Here is a 19,098-nt window from a genome sequence, read left to right as displayed (position 1 = left end):
ACCTGTTTACTACCCTCTCTGCAAGCCCAAGCTTCCTCTCTTTGTCTTTATCATGATTTACTGTTAGTACCAAAGCAAGATGGCCGAAGTCCCCATAGAAACACACATCGTGGTAAAAGACTCCATACTGCAGTGACTGGGAACTACTACTGAAGAATAATGCCTCTAAGTTAATAATGCCTGTCCAACAAAGTCAGATTAGTTTCCCAGGTGTTTTCTCCCTAACACCTCATGCTCTAAAATATCCTAAATATTCATTTAAATGATGGACAAAGACTGAAATCCCTAAATACCAATATCTTTAAAAACAATCTCTTCATTTCCTAAAGATATGCAAACCCACAAACACATTTTGACATTTTATTAATAGTTAGTGATGTATGGCCCTACGTAGTGACTTCTAAGAGAAGCATCAGTGATTTCAAGAGAAGGGGGACTCCCAGCATGAGATGTGCACAGGGCATTTGACCCAGCTATTTTGACACTGGGGATGTTTTGACCCTGTTTTTATAAGTACAAGTGTTTCAAACAAAGTATACCGACTTTGATAAAAAAATACCAGAGCAAATTTTATTAGCCAATAGATCAATTCTCTACACAATGCAGTTGAGCCACTTTTACTTTTGTCCACTTTCATTTTAATTTTTCTGAAATGATCCATTGCTATCACTTTTCTATATAAATTAACTGAAGACTGGACTCCTGGAACAATTTTTATCCATATTAAGTTTTATCAATTATAGCTTGATCACTGTAAATTTGCTCTTTTGGCCATTATTTCTATGAAATTCCATGTTCTATAATCTAAATATTACCAAACTTTAATTCTTCTGTTGATTTATAGTCTGTAACAGATTCCACCTTGTGCAGTTTTAGCTATTGTCAGGTATATTTTGTGTTTATTACTTATACTAGATCTAATTTTCCCTGGATCACTATTAGTTGTTTTCACAAAGATGTCATAATTCTTCACTGTGCTCTCCAGTTAAAATTTAGCCATTTTCAGTCTTATTTTGTGTTTGTTATTCTTTTCAGAATATTTGTTAGGAATCTTATTTAAGAGTTGGGCCTTTGTATTTATTTCTTGGAACCAAAATATTAGTGGTGGGTGTAGGCACCAGGCAGGGTGGAAGCATTCTGCTTCAGCAATGTATCTTTAAACCATGACCAAGTGAAGCTTAAATAAAGTTTTGGAGAAAAGCCAATGAGTGCAGTAAAGCACAAGAATTGCACTGTGGGAATACTGGAAGGGCACTCAATGGCTTGCTTAAGATATAGAATAAGAGATTACTGAACCATCAAATTAGACAACTAAGAAGAAGCTGAAAACTGAAGCCACAATACACAATTATTTAGTGTACATGATAGAACCTATATAATATGGTAAGTGATAGCAGGCCTGCTATAAGCTAGATGAAATGAGAAACAGACTATGGAAGGATGGAATTCGGACACTGCAAGGATTGCCTAGTAATAGGTAGCACCTGAGGGCAGTACCCCTTCTACTGCCTAATTCTATAAAAAACCTCCAGCTGTGAACTAGATGTCTCTGACCTGGCAAATTTCTCACTTCTCCCAGGTTACTTTGACAAATAATTTTCAGGAGGCGTGGGGGAACTAGCTGTATTCACCATGCCCTTGATAATCTGAGCTTCCACACCTCTTCTTTGCAGGCTCCGTAGAAATGAAAGTGAGAGCAGCCTTAAAAACAATAGTACACAATGTTTAACATAAAATGAAGTGCTATGATTACGAAAGGGGAAAATCTTTGCTTATACAGGGTCTTCAGAAATGCCAGAAACTGTGCTAGTGGCTGAACTTGTACGGAAATCTAGACTTAGCCTCTGAGTCTAGGCCGTTAGAGAAGATGAGGAGGTATAAACATTGTGGTATGTTCTGTAACAGGTATAGGTAGAAGTGCTTTAAGAGCACAAAGGAGAAAGTAATTAATCAGGCATGTCAAAGCCTTCCAAAGAAGATGGCACTGATTTGGGTCTTGAAGGATGAATAACTAGGAAGTTGCTTATTAGAGAAGGAAGAGAAGAGAATAGCTAGGATATTCTGGATCAAGTCCCTGGCTATGAGTTGAGGTTAATGTCAATAATAATGTCCATCTATGCAATCTTTTGATCTGTTTTGAGGCAGAGTCCTGGGCTGAATGAGAATCTGCAGGAGCCTATGGGCAACTGACGTTCTCATGCTCTCTACATTCCCAGGTTCGGAGGCACAGGTCACTGATCACAGTGGTATGCAAAGATTCCAGAATCCATGGGGAATTTGCTTTCTTTAAACTTTACTGGTATAGCTCTCTATTTAAAGTCACCAAATAGATTATATAATTTATCAAAATACACACTTTTTAAATCTTTTTTTTTAATTTGACCAAAAGCAACAAAGTGGCTGACTTTAAAAAAATAAACAGTGAAAAAATCCTTAGTATCTTACCCCGTTCATTCTTAACAGCTCCTGCAACACTTATGCTCAATATAATTCTTGGTGAGAGGGTTTCCTTGGTTGTTTTTCTCTTCTCAACTCCCAACTATCATGCTAGGAAATCCTCTAAAATTTATATAATTTTACTTATAATTATTAATTGATATTTTTATCATATAGCATATTTGTAAAACATGGTTTCAATTTTTTTAATGAGTCATTTTAGGTAAATCTGTCCTTTTACCCACAAAATTAACGTTGTTTTGCTATATGCATATTTCATTTTTTTAACCAACATATAGTGATAGTTTTGCACTCTAGAATGAGTAAGACAGGATCCCTGACCTTTGGAGAACTTAGAGGTGTACATTTTAAAACTTTTTCTAATTATTAAGCATGAGAAGTTAAAAGTACTATATGATTTCAGAAGAAAAAGAGATTTATTATTTTTTGTGGAGAATCCAGGAAAGCATCATGGAGGAAGTGTCATTTGACCTGGGCTTAAGTGTTGGATAGACAATGAACACATGGTAATGGAAAAAGGTTATTCTAGGTAAAGAGAAAAATAAAATAAGGCCATATAGGCTAAGAGGTACATGTAGCCACACTGGAGAATAAACAGAGGTTTACAGTCACTTGAGGGCACGATCATAAAGAAAATTATGGATCACAGAGCTTTCTCAGTTTAAAAAAAAAAAGCCCATAGGAAATAGCTGAAATAAATGTGAAGATTTGACTTTTTAAATTTGGATATAATATCTTCAAAAATCACCACTTACACACATTAAACCCAAAATTTACACTGGCTCTAGATCGCATAAGAAAAAGGTAACACTGAAATGAGGTTCAGAACCAAATAACATTCAAGAATATAAACCATCTATTATACTCAGATAGCAATGGAAATGCTATCTCATCTATGCATATTTTTTAAAAACTTGAAGTGAGATATTAAGCTGCTGAAGTTTAAAAATATGACCAGGTTTTTTCAGACTGACTGAGAAAACCAAAGGCCAGATTGTGTTACTCTTCAATTTGTGGCTGTGGTTTCAGCAGAAAGAAATGACAGCGTATTAGTCACATTATATGGTACAATAATGGCCCTGGGGTGGGGTTATTATCAAATAATGACACCTTTGAAACTGTTTGACTAATGCTGTAAACTATCTCTGCATTGTACAAAAAGCATTACAGTATGATTTTTTGATGACTTTGGATTGCAAGGGATTAGCAAGTAGTGCTCAAAAGCAGCTAATTTAGGGGATTTAAAATGAAGAGCAGTCTGAAGTTTCATGGCTATTCACTGAACTTGATACACTGGCAGAAGGTGGTAAAGACCTTCAGTCAAGTACACCAGCACAGATCTCTCAAATCCAATTTGTAATACACATTTAAAGTCACTCACAAAGACATTTTAAAAAAACAGAAGAAATATAATGGAGGAAAAGAAGCATTTCTAAGTAATGCAATTAAAAAAATAACAGGAAAGAGTATTTCTGGCAATAATCACAGGGACTGCACACAGAGTCTGTCAAGGGAAAAACACCTTCAATTTGGAAGCAAACAGCTGTAGAACAAACGGAATAAAAGAACTCAAGTAAATAATTTTTATCAGAGTGTCAAAAACCTGTTCAGGTTGCTTGCAAAGGTGTTGAACTCTAAGTCCTATAGATCATTTCTTTTGTTTTTCTTTTTCTTTTTTTAATCTAAATTAACAACATTCAGGATTTCATCTTTGTGCAAAGCTAACATCGATCTGTCAGGAATCCAGACCAAAAAAGAAAAATCCTTCCAAGTTTATCTGGATTAATAACTTTACAAACTTATGAACTTCTATAGCAAACTCAAAGAAAAAACTGAAAAAAGTTAAGGAGGTAACACAGAAAGACAAGATTCTTAAGCATTTCTTTAATGCAATGGCAGCAACAGTGGCCTTGGAGAGAAATAACACTTGTATAAAGCTTATTAATGCCTACACTGAAGGCATTGAGAAATATATACCATCCATACAAAGAATGTAAGTTTGTGGAACTATTGTCAACAGATTGCAGAAGAGACATGGAAAGAACTCAAACCAAACACAAAATTGCATTTAATTGTGTGTGACTTTATCTGAAGGGCTCTGATTTTGTTTCTAAATCCTTTCAGTCTAACCAAAGCCTAAAAGTAAAAAGCTAAAACTTACCTGATAATGTTACTGATTCTGAAATATATATATTTAAATTAAAGATGAGCAATGAAGGGTTTTAAGAATTTTTAAATGGTGGATAGCTTGTGTGCACAAAAGGATTCTTTAGTTACATACTCTCTAAGGTGGTTGGTTCTCTCTGGGATGTTGCTGCCAAGACCTGTTCAACTTCACCTGGCAACAATTTTTATGATGCCTGAAAGGACCCCTTTATTGTGGCCCAGTGTTCACAAGATTTATTATTCAATTCTCCCACACTTTCAGGTGGCATTTCCCATGTTTTTAGTTATCCTAGATTCTGTGGAAAGGGGGAAAAACAAACAAAAGCAGTCCTTTCTTCTTGTGAAAGCTAATTCTTTTCCCTTTTAAATAATTTCCTCTGTTTCCTTAAGATATTATGTTTTGAAACAGTCTATATAGAGACTGTTTTGGCCTTTTTAAAAAAGTCTAAACTAAAACCTTTGAATTTAAGTTTTCAAACCAAGTTAAAGTTCTGTTTGGGAAAAAAATTTTATATAAAAAAATTTTCAAAAAAGTTACAATGTGGCATAGCTGGGTAGACAGGTAAGTAAATATATTCTAAGGATACTACCTACAATGTAAGTGATGGTCTTAATTTATATCAAGCTCCCAGAACCTGAAAATAATATCCACATATAGCTCATGCTTATATAATAAAATACCATAGACTGGGTGGTTTAAACAACAGACATGAATTTCTCACAGTTCTGGAGGCTGGTAAGTCCAAGATCAAGGCACCAGCATATTTGGTTCTCGGTGAGGGCTCTCTTCCTGGTTCACAGATGGTTGTCTTCTCCCTGTGTCCCTATATGGGAGAGAGAAGAAGCTCTGGTGTCTCTTCATCTTCTTAGAAGGGCACTAATCCCATTATGGGGACTCTACCATCATGACCTCATCTAAACCTAATTACCTCCTGAAGGCCTCACCTCCTAATACTCACATTGGGGGTTAGTGCTTCAACATATGATTTTAGGGAGAACACATTTAGTCCATAAAACCAATTACATGATATTTTGAGGCACCTTAACTTCTCTCTTCTCTAGCTTTACTGTATTCCAATTGTATTCAAATCCTTTCAAAGCTAAGGTGTATCTGAATGTCAAGTTTTGTGCTTAAATGGAACTTCTTTTAGCTAAAAAAAATAGGTGGTACTTTGGGGAAATAAAACATAACATTATAAAGAAACTTCCCAAAGCTTTCCATTCTGAGTTTCCAATAAAGAACAAAGTAGCAGTTCAAAGAACATTTCCAGACCACCCAGTATACAGTATACACAGTGCTAGTACTGGGATTATAAAGATAAATGAGACACAATTACTGTCCTGAAGAAAGTATAACAAATAATAAAACAGTAAATCGTATCAAGAATTTGAATTCATAAACTTCAGAAAAGCAAGCAATCATTTCCCTGAATAAGCTCATTGCAAAATTAATGGTTACTAGACTTTTAAAAACATTTTTGTAGAATACTATATGCAACTTCAAAAGGAGATTTTTCTTTTCTGGATTTGTATAGGATTATCATGCTACTTGGAAATAATCATTTCTTGGAAATAATCGCAAGTCATTTAAATGCCAAAGTAAAGTCTGAATTTTAAAATATCAAGTTGTTATTTAAGTTTCTAAATGAGCAACACAGTATCCTAATTCATATATCTATGGCTAAACGAGCAACATTAAGGATTTCTTTGCACAAGATATCTTATCTCGTGTTAACTTACTGTACTCAATGGTGCCCTATAGACTGAATGAGAGGTAGGATGATTTCATCTAGCTGGGTGTTGCTTTGATAAATCCTTTTCTCTTTTCACATGATGAATCACCAAATGTCTACTTCAGGTAAGAAGCAGGAGTCTTTCTTTATCTAAGTCTCTAATTCATTATCAAGGAAGATAATTTAAGCATGTAGAAGTTGATAGACCTGCCACAAACCCAGAATGTTTAAAATTATTTTTATAAGTCATTTCCAGAATGGGAATAAATGAGAAATAAAAGGAAAGAAGGAAAAAGGGAAGGGAGGCAGGAAGGGGATGAATAAACATTGACAGCATCCTTTACGAATATCTAAACATCATTATTCCAAAAGAACAAGTAAGCATCATCTTGATTTTTTTTTTTTTTTTTTTTTTTTTTTTTTTTTTTGCGGTACGCGGGCCTCTCACTGTTGTGGCCTCTCCCGTTGCGGAGCACAGGCTCTGGACGCGCAGGCTCAGCGGCCATGGCTCACGGGCCCAGCCGCTCCGCGGCACGTGGGATCTTCCCGGACCGGGGCACGAACCCGTGTCCCCTGCATCGGCAGGCGGACTCTCAACCACTGCGCCACCAGGGAAGCCCCATCACCTTGATTTTATAACTTCCATTTTTTTATGAATTTCTCTACAAGAAATCTGATATACTGAGAGTCCATTACATTGTGCAAAATGCCGGTCTTAACAGCAAATAAAACAGCATTAACCTTCATTTGTTATTACTTTCACCAGTTCTTGCCTCACCAGTTAAGAAACCTGTGTCCGAGAAAGCTCCACAGCCAATGTTGTGTCACATGTTTCAGAGGAAGAAACATGATTATCCCCAAATCTGGGGCTTCATAAATGAATATGGTAGCATCAGACTATAAAAATGAACCTAATACTAACTAAAGATTGAATATCACAGAGCAATCAGCAAAATCCTTTTACCCGAATTCTGATGTTAAGCACTAATACCTTTCTCTCAAGTTTTTTTTTTTCTTTTTTTTCTTTAGAAGATGTTGGGGGTAGGAGTTGAGAGGGCTTTCTCTAGTTGTGGCAAGCAGGGTCCACTCTTCATCGCGGTGCACGGGCCTCTCACTATCGCGGCCTCTCTTGTTGCGGAGCACAGGCTCCAGACGCGCAGGCTCAGTAGTTGTGGCTCACGGGCTCACGGGCCTAGTCGCTCCGCAGCACGTGCGATCCTCCCAGACCAGGGCTCGAACCCGTGTCCCCTGCATTAGCAGGCAGATTCTCAACCACTGCGCCACCAGGGAAGCCCTCTCAAGTTTTTAAGTGAAGATATTAAAGTATGGAAAGGATCAGGGATTTGCCCAGAGTCCCTTAGCTGGTAAACAGCACGACAAGACACAACCAATATTTTCTGACTGCAAAGTTTTGCTCTTTCCATTAGCTCACCATCCTCTAGAAACATCTGGCTATGCATGGGTAGGACTGAAGAGGAACAGTTGTTTAGGATGATCAACAACTTAGAAAATATTTCAGAACAGCACTAGAACTTCATGAGAATTTAACCAGGGCATTGAAATTTGTAGCAAAAACAGTCCTTCCAATTACAACAAAATTTCATAAGAAAAGAGCTTTATATCTAACAGGGTAACTCTTTTCTTTTCGAGAAATTTCACGAGAAAAGTTTATGCAGACAATTAGAGCCATCCAGCTTCTCAGTTGTTCTGGGCTCCACCTTAAAATAAACAAGGCTTCTCCCCTACAGAGGCTTTGCTGAGGCCCAGCTGACTGGATTCTGGGCTCAGAGAAAACCTAGGTCTGAGGTCTCTGGACTGAAAAAGAGCAATGGATTAAGTGTCAGGGTACCTAGATACTAGTTTCAGTTCAGGTACTAGCTTGCTATATATGACCTTAAGCACATTTTAAAACCTTCTGTGATTACTTCACAATATCTTTCCATAGTTACTTCAGAACATTAGCTAGTCTCTCAAACTGTGGTCCTCAGACCACAAGCTCAGGATCCCCTGGGGCTCTTGTTGTAACTGAAGATTCCTGGGCCCCATTCCAGACCTACTATATCAAAATATCCTAACATGAATCCAGAAAAACCCAGGTGTACTTATAAAATTTGCACACTTAAAATTTACAAACTAACGGGACGGTCTTTATAATAAACCACACATTTTCTATCCTAATCCCAACATTTACTGGCACATGACTTAACTTTCTCTCTGGGGAATTTGCAACCCCAAGGCTTTTCTTCTCAGTCATATCCAGCCAGCTCAATCTTTCTGGACCTCACTTCTCTCAGCTGTAAAATGAGTATGACAACTTCTAACTTATTGGGCAGATATGAAGAACAAATGAGATAATGCATTTATATCTTTAATGTGCCTAAGAGAATTCCTAACACATAACAAATCCTTGATAAATGTTACATACTTTTCCTTTGTAATAAGATCATTAGCATAATGATAGCTGCTATTAATTCAGTACTAACTATATGTGGTACAGGCAAGTTACATATATTAACGCACATAATTATCATAACCCCATGAAGAAGGTACTATTATTATCCTCAGTTCCTCTCCAGAGGAGGATCCTGAGATAGAGAGAATTAGGTAACTTGCCTAAGGTCACACAGACAGTAACTGAAGGAATCACAAGCCCTCTGTGATTCTGATACAGGGTAAAGTTGGAGAATTGCTGCCTTATAACCACTACCTTTAAGAAATACATAGCAGAACTGTATTGCACTTAGAACCTGTGGGGTTGGGGTCAGACAATTTTGATACAAACAGAATTTTGAGGTTCACTGCCAAATCATTTCCTGTATATTTAATTAATGTTATCTATCCCTATATCAGTATTACACTATATAATTACTGTACCTTTAAAATATGGTTAAACATCTATTACTATTCTTTGAGCTGGATACTTGAAACTGTAGAGAAGATAAAACTGAAACTCAGAAGCTCATGAAAGAAATAAGCACTTGGCATGTTCACCAAACCTTCAGTATAATACAACCAGGATCTTAATAATAGAAATCTTTTTCAAAAAAATTTCCTATGAATTTTGAAAAATAAATTGGCTATGAATTTTTAAAATTTGATATAATTCTTGAAAAAATTAATGAAAATGCTCATTTTTATAACTAAATTATAAATATAAAAAATTCTACTCAGACTACAATAAAACACACAATTACAATTAACATATTGGTATATGTATTTCCTATTATTCTCTCTACAGTTATCTTTATGTTTCTGTAGTCAGAATCACACCATTTAAGTGATTTTATTTCCTATATTTCACTTAACATAAAATTCACAAGCATTATCCCTTATAATGACATACTAGTTATAATCATTTTAATAACAGCATAATATTCCTACTTGTGAGTTGTAAATTAACTATGGTTATCTTAACTAATCCCCTACTCAGAGTTTAGGTTGTTTCAAATTTTATATAATTATGAGTAAAGCTACAATTAATATTTTTGCCCTACCCCATTTTAGGATTACTTCCATAAAAGAGAGTCCCAAGAGTATAACTGCAAGGTTAAATTCAACTATTTATTTCAATAAAAATTACTGAATTATTCATTTCAAATTATGTTGTAATTTAGTCTTTTAATATGTACTAAGATATGTAAAATGTTATATTTCTTGGATATTTCATTCAATTATTGTTCTATTCCTATATCAGCATTACAATATTTTAGACATCATAGTTTTAAAATATGGTTCAATGTCTAGTATATCTTGTGTAATTCATTTCTCTTTCTTTCAAAATATTCTGTTCATTTTTTATGTGTATTTAACCTTCCAGATGAACTTTAGGATGATTGTGCCAAGTTGAAAAGCAAACCAAATCAAAATTTCATTATGATTTTCACTGGAATTGCATTAAATCTATAAAATAATTTGGAAGTAGCTAACTTCCTTGAAGCATTATTTTTGATATACAGAAGCATAATTTCTACTTCTAATTCTCTCAAAGCTCTATAATTTTTTATTCATATAGGCCACAAATACTTCTCATTAAAGGTATTCTAAAAGTTTATACTCTTGTTGCTATGGTGACTGTGACTCTCATTAATTTTTAAACAGGTTTACTGAAGTATAATTTATATTTTAAGTATACAATTCAATGATTTTTTAAAAATAAATTACAGAGCTGTTCAACCAGCACCACAATCCGCTCTTAGAACCTTTCTGTCATCACAAAAAGATTTCCCTTTTTGTTGGTGATTTCTAATTTGTTTCTGTTACAGATGGAGAACTTACTTTATATAATTGTAGTTCTTTTAAATATACTGAAATGTTTTATGGTCTAGCATGTGCTCTATTTTGGAAAACACCCACATACACTTGGAAAAAACATGCATCTTGCTTTCATTTCACTGTTAGAGTGTTCTATAAATGTCAGGTCAAGTTGGCTGACAGCATTAAATGTTAAGTGATATAAAAGATATTCTTGATGATTTTCCATCTAGTTGTGCTATCAATTATTGAGACTAGATCGTTGAAGTCTCCAACTATTATTGTCTATTTCTCTCTTTAATTCTGTCATTTACTGACTCCTGTACTTGGGGGATATATGTTGAGTATGTATACATTCATAATGATTCTATTTTCCTATTGAACTGACCATTTTCTCATTATGAAATGTCCATCTTTGTCACAAGGGTTTTTTGTCTTAAAGTATATTTTTTCTGATATTAGAATATTTACTCCAGCTCTTTTATGGTTACCGTGTGGTATATCTTTTTCCAGGATTTTAACTTCCACTCTACTTGTATCTTTGAATTTAAAACCTGTCTCTTGCAGACAGCATATAGTTAGATCTTGTTTTGTTTTGTTTTGATGCAGTCTGACAATCTCTGCCTTTTGATTGAAGGATTTAACCTATTTACATGCAATGAAAATATTGATTAGTTGGACTTCTGCTACTTTGGTATTTCTTTTCATATGTCTCAAGACTTTTGTGTCCTCTGTTTTTCTTTTACTGTCTTCTTTTTTTAATTATTTAATTATTTATTTATTTTTGCTGTGTTGGGTCTTCGTTTCTGTGTGAGGGCTTTCTCTAGTTGTGGCAAGCAGGGGACACTCTTCATTGCGGTGCACGGGCCTCTCACTATCGCGGGCTCTCTTGTTACGGAGCACAGGCTCCAGACACACAGGCTCAGTAGTTGCGGCTCACGGGCCCAGTTGATCCGCGGCGTGGGATCCTCCCAGACCAGGGCTCAAACCCATGTCCCCTGCATTAGCAGACAGATTCTCAACCACTGCGCCAACAGGGAAGCCCTACTGTCTTCTTTTATGTCAAATAGATTTTTTTAGTATACCACTTTAATTCCTTTTTTGGGGGGAGTTTAAAGTTTTCTTAGTGGTTGTTCTTGGCATTACAATAATCTAATTTAGTACAATCTACTGTAAGTAATCACAATCTACTTCAGATTAATATTAATTTAATGCCAGAAAAATATAGAAGTTTTGCTCCAATATAGCTCCATTTCCTCCCCCTTCATGTTATTATTGTCACATATCTGTATATAAGCCCAAGAACAGTTTTATTGTCTTATGCAATTGTCTTTTAAATCAGTTAATAAAAGACAAAAAACAAGTATTTATATAGTCCTTTATATTTACCTCTAACTACCTTTTTTTCCATAAGACTTTCTTTTATGGAAGTTTTAGGCTTACAACCCAAATTTGAGAAGGAGGTACAGAGATTTCCCATATACTCCCTGCTCCCACACAGGCATAGAGAGCCTCCCCCATTATCAACATCACTCACCAGAATGGTACATATGTTACCAAGGATGAACCTACACTGACACATCACATCACCCAATGTCCATAGTTTACCTTAGGGTTCACTCTTGGTGTTGTACATTCTGTGGGTTTGGACTAATGTATAATGACACGCATCCATCATTAAAATATCACACATAGTATTTTCACTCTCAAAAGTCATTCTGCGCTCTGCCTATTAATCTCTCTCCAGCCTCCCTGCAATCACTGATCTTTTGACAATCTCCATATTTTGCCTTTTCTAGAATGTCATATAGTTGGAATCATACAGTATGGAGCCTTTTCAGATTGGCTTCTTTCATTCAGTAATATGCATTTAAGGTCCCTCCATGTCTTTTAACATAATTACTTTTTCCATTGTTCTTTATTTGTTCATGTAGATTCAAGTTCCATCTGCTGTCATTTCTGTTCAGCCTGAAGATTTTCTTTAGTATTTCTTGTAAGGCAAATCTGCTAACAACAAATTCTCTGTGTTTATCTGAGAATTTCTTTATTCCTTTTTCATTTTTTTGAAGTGTAGTTTTGCTGAATGTTGAATTCTTGGTTGACAGTTTTTTCTTTGAATATGTCATCCTGCTGCTTTCTGGCCCCTGTTTCTGATGAGAAGTCAGCTCTTAATCTTATTGTGGTTGCACTGTATATGATGGGTCATTTTTCTCTTGCTGGATTCAAGATGCTCTCTTCGTTTTTGGCTTTCAACAGTTTGACTCTAATGTATCTTGGTATGGATTTCTTTTGGTTAATACTCTTTAAAGCTCATTGAGCTTCTTAGATACATAGATTAAAATTTTCCATCAAATTTGGAAAGTTTGGGGTCTTTTCTTCACAAATTTTCTTACCTCACACATTGTTCTATCTCTCTCCTCTCTTTCTAAGGCTCCTGATATATACATGTTTGTATGCTCATGTGTCCTACAGGTCTCTGAGATTTTGTTCATTTTTCTTTCTATTCTTCAGAATTCATACCCCCAAGGGAGAGAAACCATATAGCAATTTGAACAGATTTAATATAAGAATTATTAATATAGCTGAGTATTTAAAGAATGAATTGACTAGTAAAAAAATAAAACAAACAAAACCTCTTAAAAACTACAGAATTGGAGATATAAGGAGAAGCCACTATCCCTAGAGCTGAGATGGTGTACCTAAGGAAGGACCCCCTCCCTCCCATCTGAGATTCAGACCTTGTTGAAGTGGGCATGACCATGGCTCACTGAATGACAGAGAGTCACTGTGTAGCTGCACCAGCAAAACTTGCTGGAAATCCCCCACTAGGGTGCTGGCAACATCTTTTCATAGGGAAGTATATCCCTGGAGACACTCTGATACAAAATTACCCAATGGGAATTGCAAAGGAGGGGGTAGCTGCTAGCCAGTGGGCACTGCTGACTGTCATGTAGTTCAGGAGCTGGGTGCTGGAATAGCTGCCTGTACTGCAAGAGCTGGGAGCTGGAGAAGCCACACAGGCAACATGAATCTACCAAGTGGGCCCACTGGAACCAGGAAGGAAAACCCCTACTTCCTACAATGCCTTTCCAGGACCCTCTGCTGACAAGCTTTATTGACAGCTGGCAAAGGGAAAAAAAAAAAAAAAGTTTAAAGGTCCCAAATCCATTTTCAAAGAACAGGAAAGGAAGGGAAATTTGGAACTGAGAGGCAATATATTGATAATGGGCACATTTCATTCCTTTGGTCATTCATTTCCATATGCAACTTTCTACACACATTTGAATTCCTATATAGCAACAAAATATATTTCCAACTAACATGATACAGCTATCCCCCTTACAAGTATAAAAGCTCTCCCTTTCCCCAAAATGAAAGATACATACATAGTCCAGACAGTTAGTGTGTCCATCACAGGCTACAGTAATAAATCCTCAAATTTAGTCACAGTTTCACTGAATATTGTTACCCAAAGACTAAATTATAAAGTTGTTTCCAGCAGCTTGTATATAAAAATAAAAATGAGAGAGAAGAAAACGGTTAGTATATATAAACACATGCATATAGCACGGAGAAAATATGTAAAGGTGATACTCATTTCTGTAATTAGTGTCACAGTTGTAGATGGTATCTATGGATTTCTTCTTTACCCATTCCATCTTTCCCTTACCCTCAGCCAAAACCTTGACTGCTCTGAGCCCTTTACCTGAGTGACCCAACCTTCATTCCTGAAGGGTGTGCATCCTCAATTGTTCCGCCTTTTTTGGTTGCTATAATTTTACATTTACCTTTACTATTGGGCATGGAAGTAATAAAATGTGCCCCCTGAGAATTTCCTAGGATCCAAACATAGTCCTTTTTGCCTCCAACCCAATTTTTACATTGTAACATAGATTAATCACTGCATCTTTTTTTTTTTTCTTTCTGTGTTGGTTCAGTGACATAGGAGTCCCAAATTGCTAGTCGGAATTATCACCTTCCAGTTAAATTGAATCATTGTTGTGTCCCTGATGGAAGCATTCCGTGCTTGGGGACTAAGAACTCTAAACCAGAAGCGTTCAAAGCTGTGGTATGGAAAGCAAAAATTCTGCAAGTGAGTTATTATTCATTCACTTTTTAATTTCTAGAACCACATAGTCTATGAGGGAAACAGCACCATTTAACGGTCTCTGATATTTTTTAAAATTTATTTATTTTTGGCTGCTTTGGGTCTTCGTTGCTACGCACGGGCTTTCTCTAGTTGTGGCGAGCTGGGGCTACTCTTCGCTGCAACGCGCTGGCTTCTCATTGTGGTAGCTTCTCTTGTTGCGGAGCACGGGATCTAGGCGCGTGGGCTCAGTGGTTGTGGTACACGGGCTTAGTTGCTCCACAGCATGTGGGATCTTCCCGGACCAGGGATCAAACCCATGTGCCCTACATTGGCAGGCAGATTCTTAACCACTGCATCACCAGGGAAGTCCCTGTCTCTGATTTAAAGCATTTACATATCATGTAAAAAAGAACTCCATCCTTTTAGAGTGTGGTCTCCCAACGGGCATCATAACAGAGTCTTCAGTAAGTCATTGCAACTTCCTAGTTAAACCAGCATATCCTCTGTTAATAATACTTTCTCTCCTCCACTACATTCCTACTTTCTCTAGAATTTGCAGAACACTTCAATGTAAAAATTGGTGAGAGCAGAATTCCCTATTTATCCCAGTTTTAAAAGGAATGACTTAGTATTTTATTTTTAAATAAGGTTAAAATGGGCATTGGTTTGAAATACACATCTTAACATGTGAAGGAATTAGTCTTCTAAGTTATGCTTTTCAAAAAACATTTAAGTATGGAATTTCACTAAATGATTTTGTAAATATAATGGATAAAACAGTACATGATTTTCTTATTTTACCTACTGATACAATGTTATATCAATACATTTCTTGATATTGAAGCATCCTTATTATATTAGCTTCCGCTGCAGTAACGAAAAAAACATCAAATCTTTGTAACACAAACATGTTACATCAAGGCTGTAGATTGCAAGCTCTGTTACAGCCTGCAAGTTGACGGCAGGTCAGCTCCACTGTTTTCCTCCTGTGTCCAGGCTGAAGGAACAACAGTAATCATAAGAGAGGAAAAAAGATGGATTGAGATGAATCATGGAATTGTTCTTAATGCTTGTGCTTGAAAATGGCAAATCTGACACCCATTCAGATTCCACTGGCCAAGGCAAGTCACACTGTCAAGCACAGCATCAATGAGGTATAGAAATATACTCCTTCAACAGTGTGGGGAAGGGAGAATGAATATTTGTGAAAAGTAAGTAATGCAAACTGTCATACTTATATTCAAAGAACAGACCCTTTTGGGCCATGGTAAATTATTCTTTTAATATGCTATTAAATCTATGTGCTATTATTATATTATTCATATGCATAATCATAAGTGAAAGTCATGTATAATTTTCATGCTTTTTTCCACAGGTTTGGTAGGATGATTATATTTGCTTAGAAGAATGAACTGGATAGCTTTCTATATTTTTCTCTATGTTCTATATATGGATCTATCTACTCCTCTTAAGGATAAAAGATTTCACCAGTACCATTTAGAACCGGAGCCTTTTGGGGGAAGTAATTAACTGGGTAACTTTAAAAAAATTCTTTTTCTGTTATTGGTAGAACAGCATTAGATTTTTTAAAGTAGTTTTGATTTTCCTAGAAATCATCCTCTTCATGAAATTCAAATTTGATAGTGATAAGTTGTATGTACATATTTAACATGTTTTCTACATGTTACAACACCTCCATCACTTCTAATTTTTACTGGACTTTCCACATTTTCTATTTTGTGATTTCTTCACTTTTTTTTCCCTATTTTCTAATGCATTTACTATCATTGCTTTTATCTTTACTGTAGCCTTCCTTTTGCTTTCTTCTTTTTCATTTTCTAAATTATTTAATAAAAGTCTTGCTCATAGAATAAAAAATCTAGCTATAGCAGCATTACATAATTCCATTAAAATGAAAACTGAGGGCTGTATTTCTACCCCTTTGTTCATTAATAATCCTCAAGTGTCTAGCACGGTATCTTCTTCGCACAGAGGAGTTTCACAATATTTGATAACATTCAGAGGAATCTGTTTCTGTATTCTTTGTTTCCTTTTACACACTATGGTTATTTTTTAATTCCAAGAAGCTTGGATTTTTGTTTAAACTTTCATTATCTTATCTAATTTTGTGGTTCTCAGACTTTTAACATCCATCAAGATAGCTTGGAGAACTTGCTAAAACACTGAGTTTTAAATTTTAAAACATGGGTTCTACCCTCTGAGTTTCTGATTTAGTAGTTTCGAGGTAGGGCTCTAGAATTTGTATTTCTAACAAGTTCCCAAGTGATGCTGAAGCCATGCTGGGGTTTACACTTTGAGATTTACTGGCTGTTTCACTGTATGAGAATGTTAATTGTTTCTGCTTTGGAAAATATATTGCGGTATCTACCATTTTAATTATGTTTTTAAAATCCTAAGTATCATCATTTCTTTTTTGTGTAATTGAAGACAGACTAATAGTTGTATAGTAAGATGTATGTTAAAACAACAAACCTTGTTGAATTCTCTAAGTTAGTATTCTTGTATAGCACAAGACTATAATCTTTTTAGGCATTCCTGGAATTTTTAAATAAAAGACTTATTACAAACTTACAACTGGTTTAGTTAACCAAAACGTACCACTTTTTTCCAGTATTAAGTCTGCTAGCTACATATCTCTACAATTTCCTGAGAGGCCTAATTTTGCAAAACCTTACCTATATGCCAAACATTCAGAGCGTTACGCTGTGGTTCAGACATCACATTTTCCTCACCAGTCTACTCCACAGCAATAGCTTTAGTCCTTTTCATGAAACTATGTTGTGTCAAAAAGCTTTCTATGCAGTGTTCTACTTTTAAGAAGTGATGGGCTTTGTACATTTGGATTTTTTTCAACCAATGGTTCCACATTAAGAACCTCTTCCAAATTATTTAATCAGTTTTCTGGAGTCTGCCATGTCCTCTTTTTCGCAATTCCATATTCTACTTCCAAAAGTCTTCCTTCCCCTGGCTGTCATTATTTTTTCTCTATGGCATATCTTTGTATTGCAGTATTTTAAAATTATCCTATGCATTGCTTTCTACTATAAGTTCTACTTAATATGATATTAATACTGATGCTTTACTTAGTTTGATACAAGTATGCTCATTGTTTCATTTGTGATTTTTCTGAATAATTTTTAGATGCATCTCTTGTAAGTAGTAAAGCACTGGATTTTGTTTCATTATACATCCACTCCAAGAGACTTTTTAGTGTACAGATGTAAGCAATTTACAATTTTTTATAACTCTTACGTAATTCATCTCATTATACAGAAATCAGAAAGCTCAAGTACAACAAAAGGAAAAATAAAATAAAATTAGCCATAACCCCATCACCCATACTCAGGGACTGTTACCATTTTGAAGTATATACATTAAGATTTATTTCTATATGTTTGGAAAGAGGACACCTATTATACGATTTTGTAATATGATTTTCACTTATCTTTCTAAGTCAACACTCTTCTTCAACCTCATTTTTAAGGATTGCTCAGTACCCTGTTGCAAAGATATGTTTATGTAACCTATCCCTTTACTATATATTTGTTCTTAATTTTCTATTACAAATACAGCTCCTCATACCCATATCTTTCTAGTCAACCGACTACTTCTTTGATCTAATTTACCAGACTTAAAACTATTAAGTCAAAAGTCATAACTATTTATAGGGTTCTTGGTATATTAATGACACATTACTTTCCAAAAAGTTTATTAAAATCAGAACTCCTACCAGCTACATGAGGGAGTCCACACTTAGGACTGCCAGAGAAAATATAAGCTGCCAGTTAAATGTGAATTTCAGATAAACAGAAAATAAGCTTTTAATATAAATATGCCCGGTTTTGGCCTGAGGCAACCCAACACTGGAGCCTACCCGGGCTCTCTGGTGGGGCTAATGGTGGACTCTAGGAGGGCTCACACCAAGGAGTACTTGCCAGAACTTCTTCTACCAGTGTCCATGTCCCCACAGTGAGCCACAGCCACCCCCCACCTCTGCAGGAGACCCTCCAACACTAGCAGGTCTTACTGCCTCTAAGCCAGACCTAGTCACATTTTTGGAACAAAAGAAGGATCCCAGGGATGTGAAAGGAAAGGAGACAACAGCCATACACCCAGGTTCTTATGAATAGATGAAGCAGATGACACAGCCGTGTGGATGAAAGTCTCTTGGTGCTCCATCCAGGAGTCAGTGCTGTACCTCTGAGGTGGGAGAGCCAACTTCAGGACACTGGTCCACAAGAGACCTCCCAGCTCCACGTAATATCAAATGGCGAAAATCTCCCAGAGATCTGCATCTCAACACCAACACCCAGCTTCACTCAACGACCAGCAAGCTACAGTGCTGGAAAACCTATGCCAAACAACTAGCAAGACAGGAAC

General features: G+C 35.9%; 1 long non-coding RNA gene across 1 annotated transcript in view; it reads right to left on the bottom strand.

Moving 5' to 3' along the window:
• Positions 1–19,098, bottom strand: part of LOC129392690 (uncharacterized) — an 82,403-nt gene that overhangs the window by 51,729 nt on the left and 11,576 nt on the right. Inside the window, exon 2 of the long non-coding RNA XR_008619066.1 lies at positions 5,346–5,447. This is a non-coding gene — a long non-coding RNA (uncharacterized lncRNA). The remainder of the gene's footprint in view (positions 1–5,345; positions 5,448–19,098) is intronic.

This window comes from Physeter macrocephalus, chromosome 13, assembly GCF_002837175.3.
Source record: "Physeter macrocephalus isolate SW-GA chromosome 13, ASM283717v5, whole genome shotgun sequence".
NCBI lineage: Eukaryota > Metazoa > Chordata > Mammalia > Artiodactyla > Physeteridae > Physeter > Physeter macrocephalus.
Note: the sequence above shows the minus strand (reverse complement) of the source record. Positions and strands in the feature narration are given on the sequence as shown.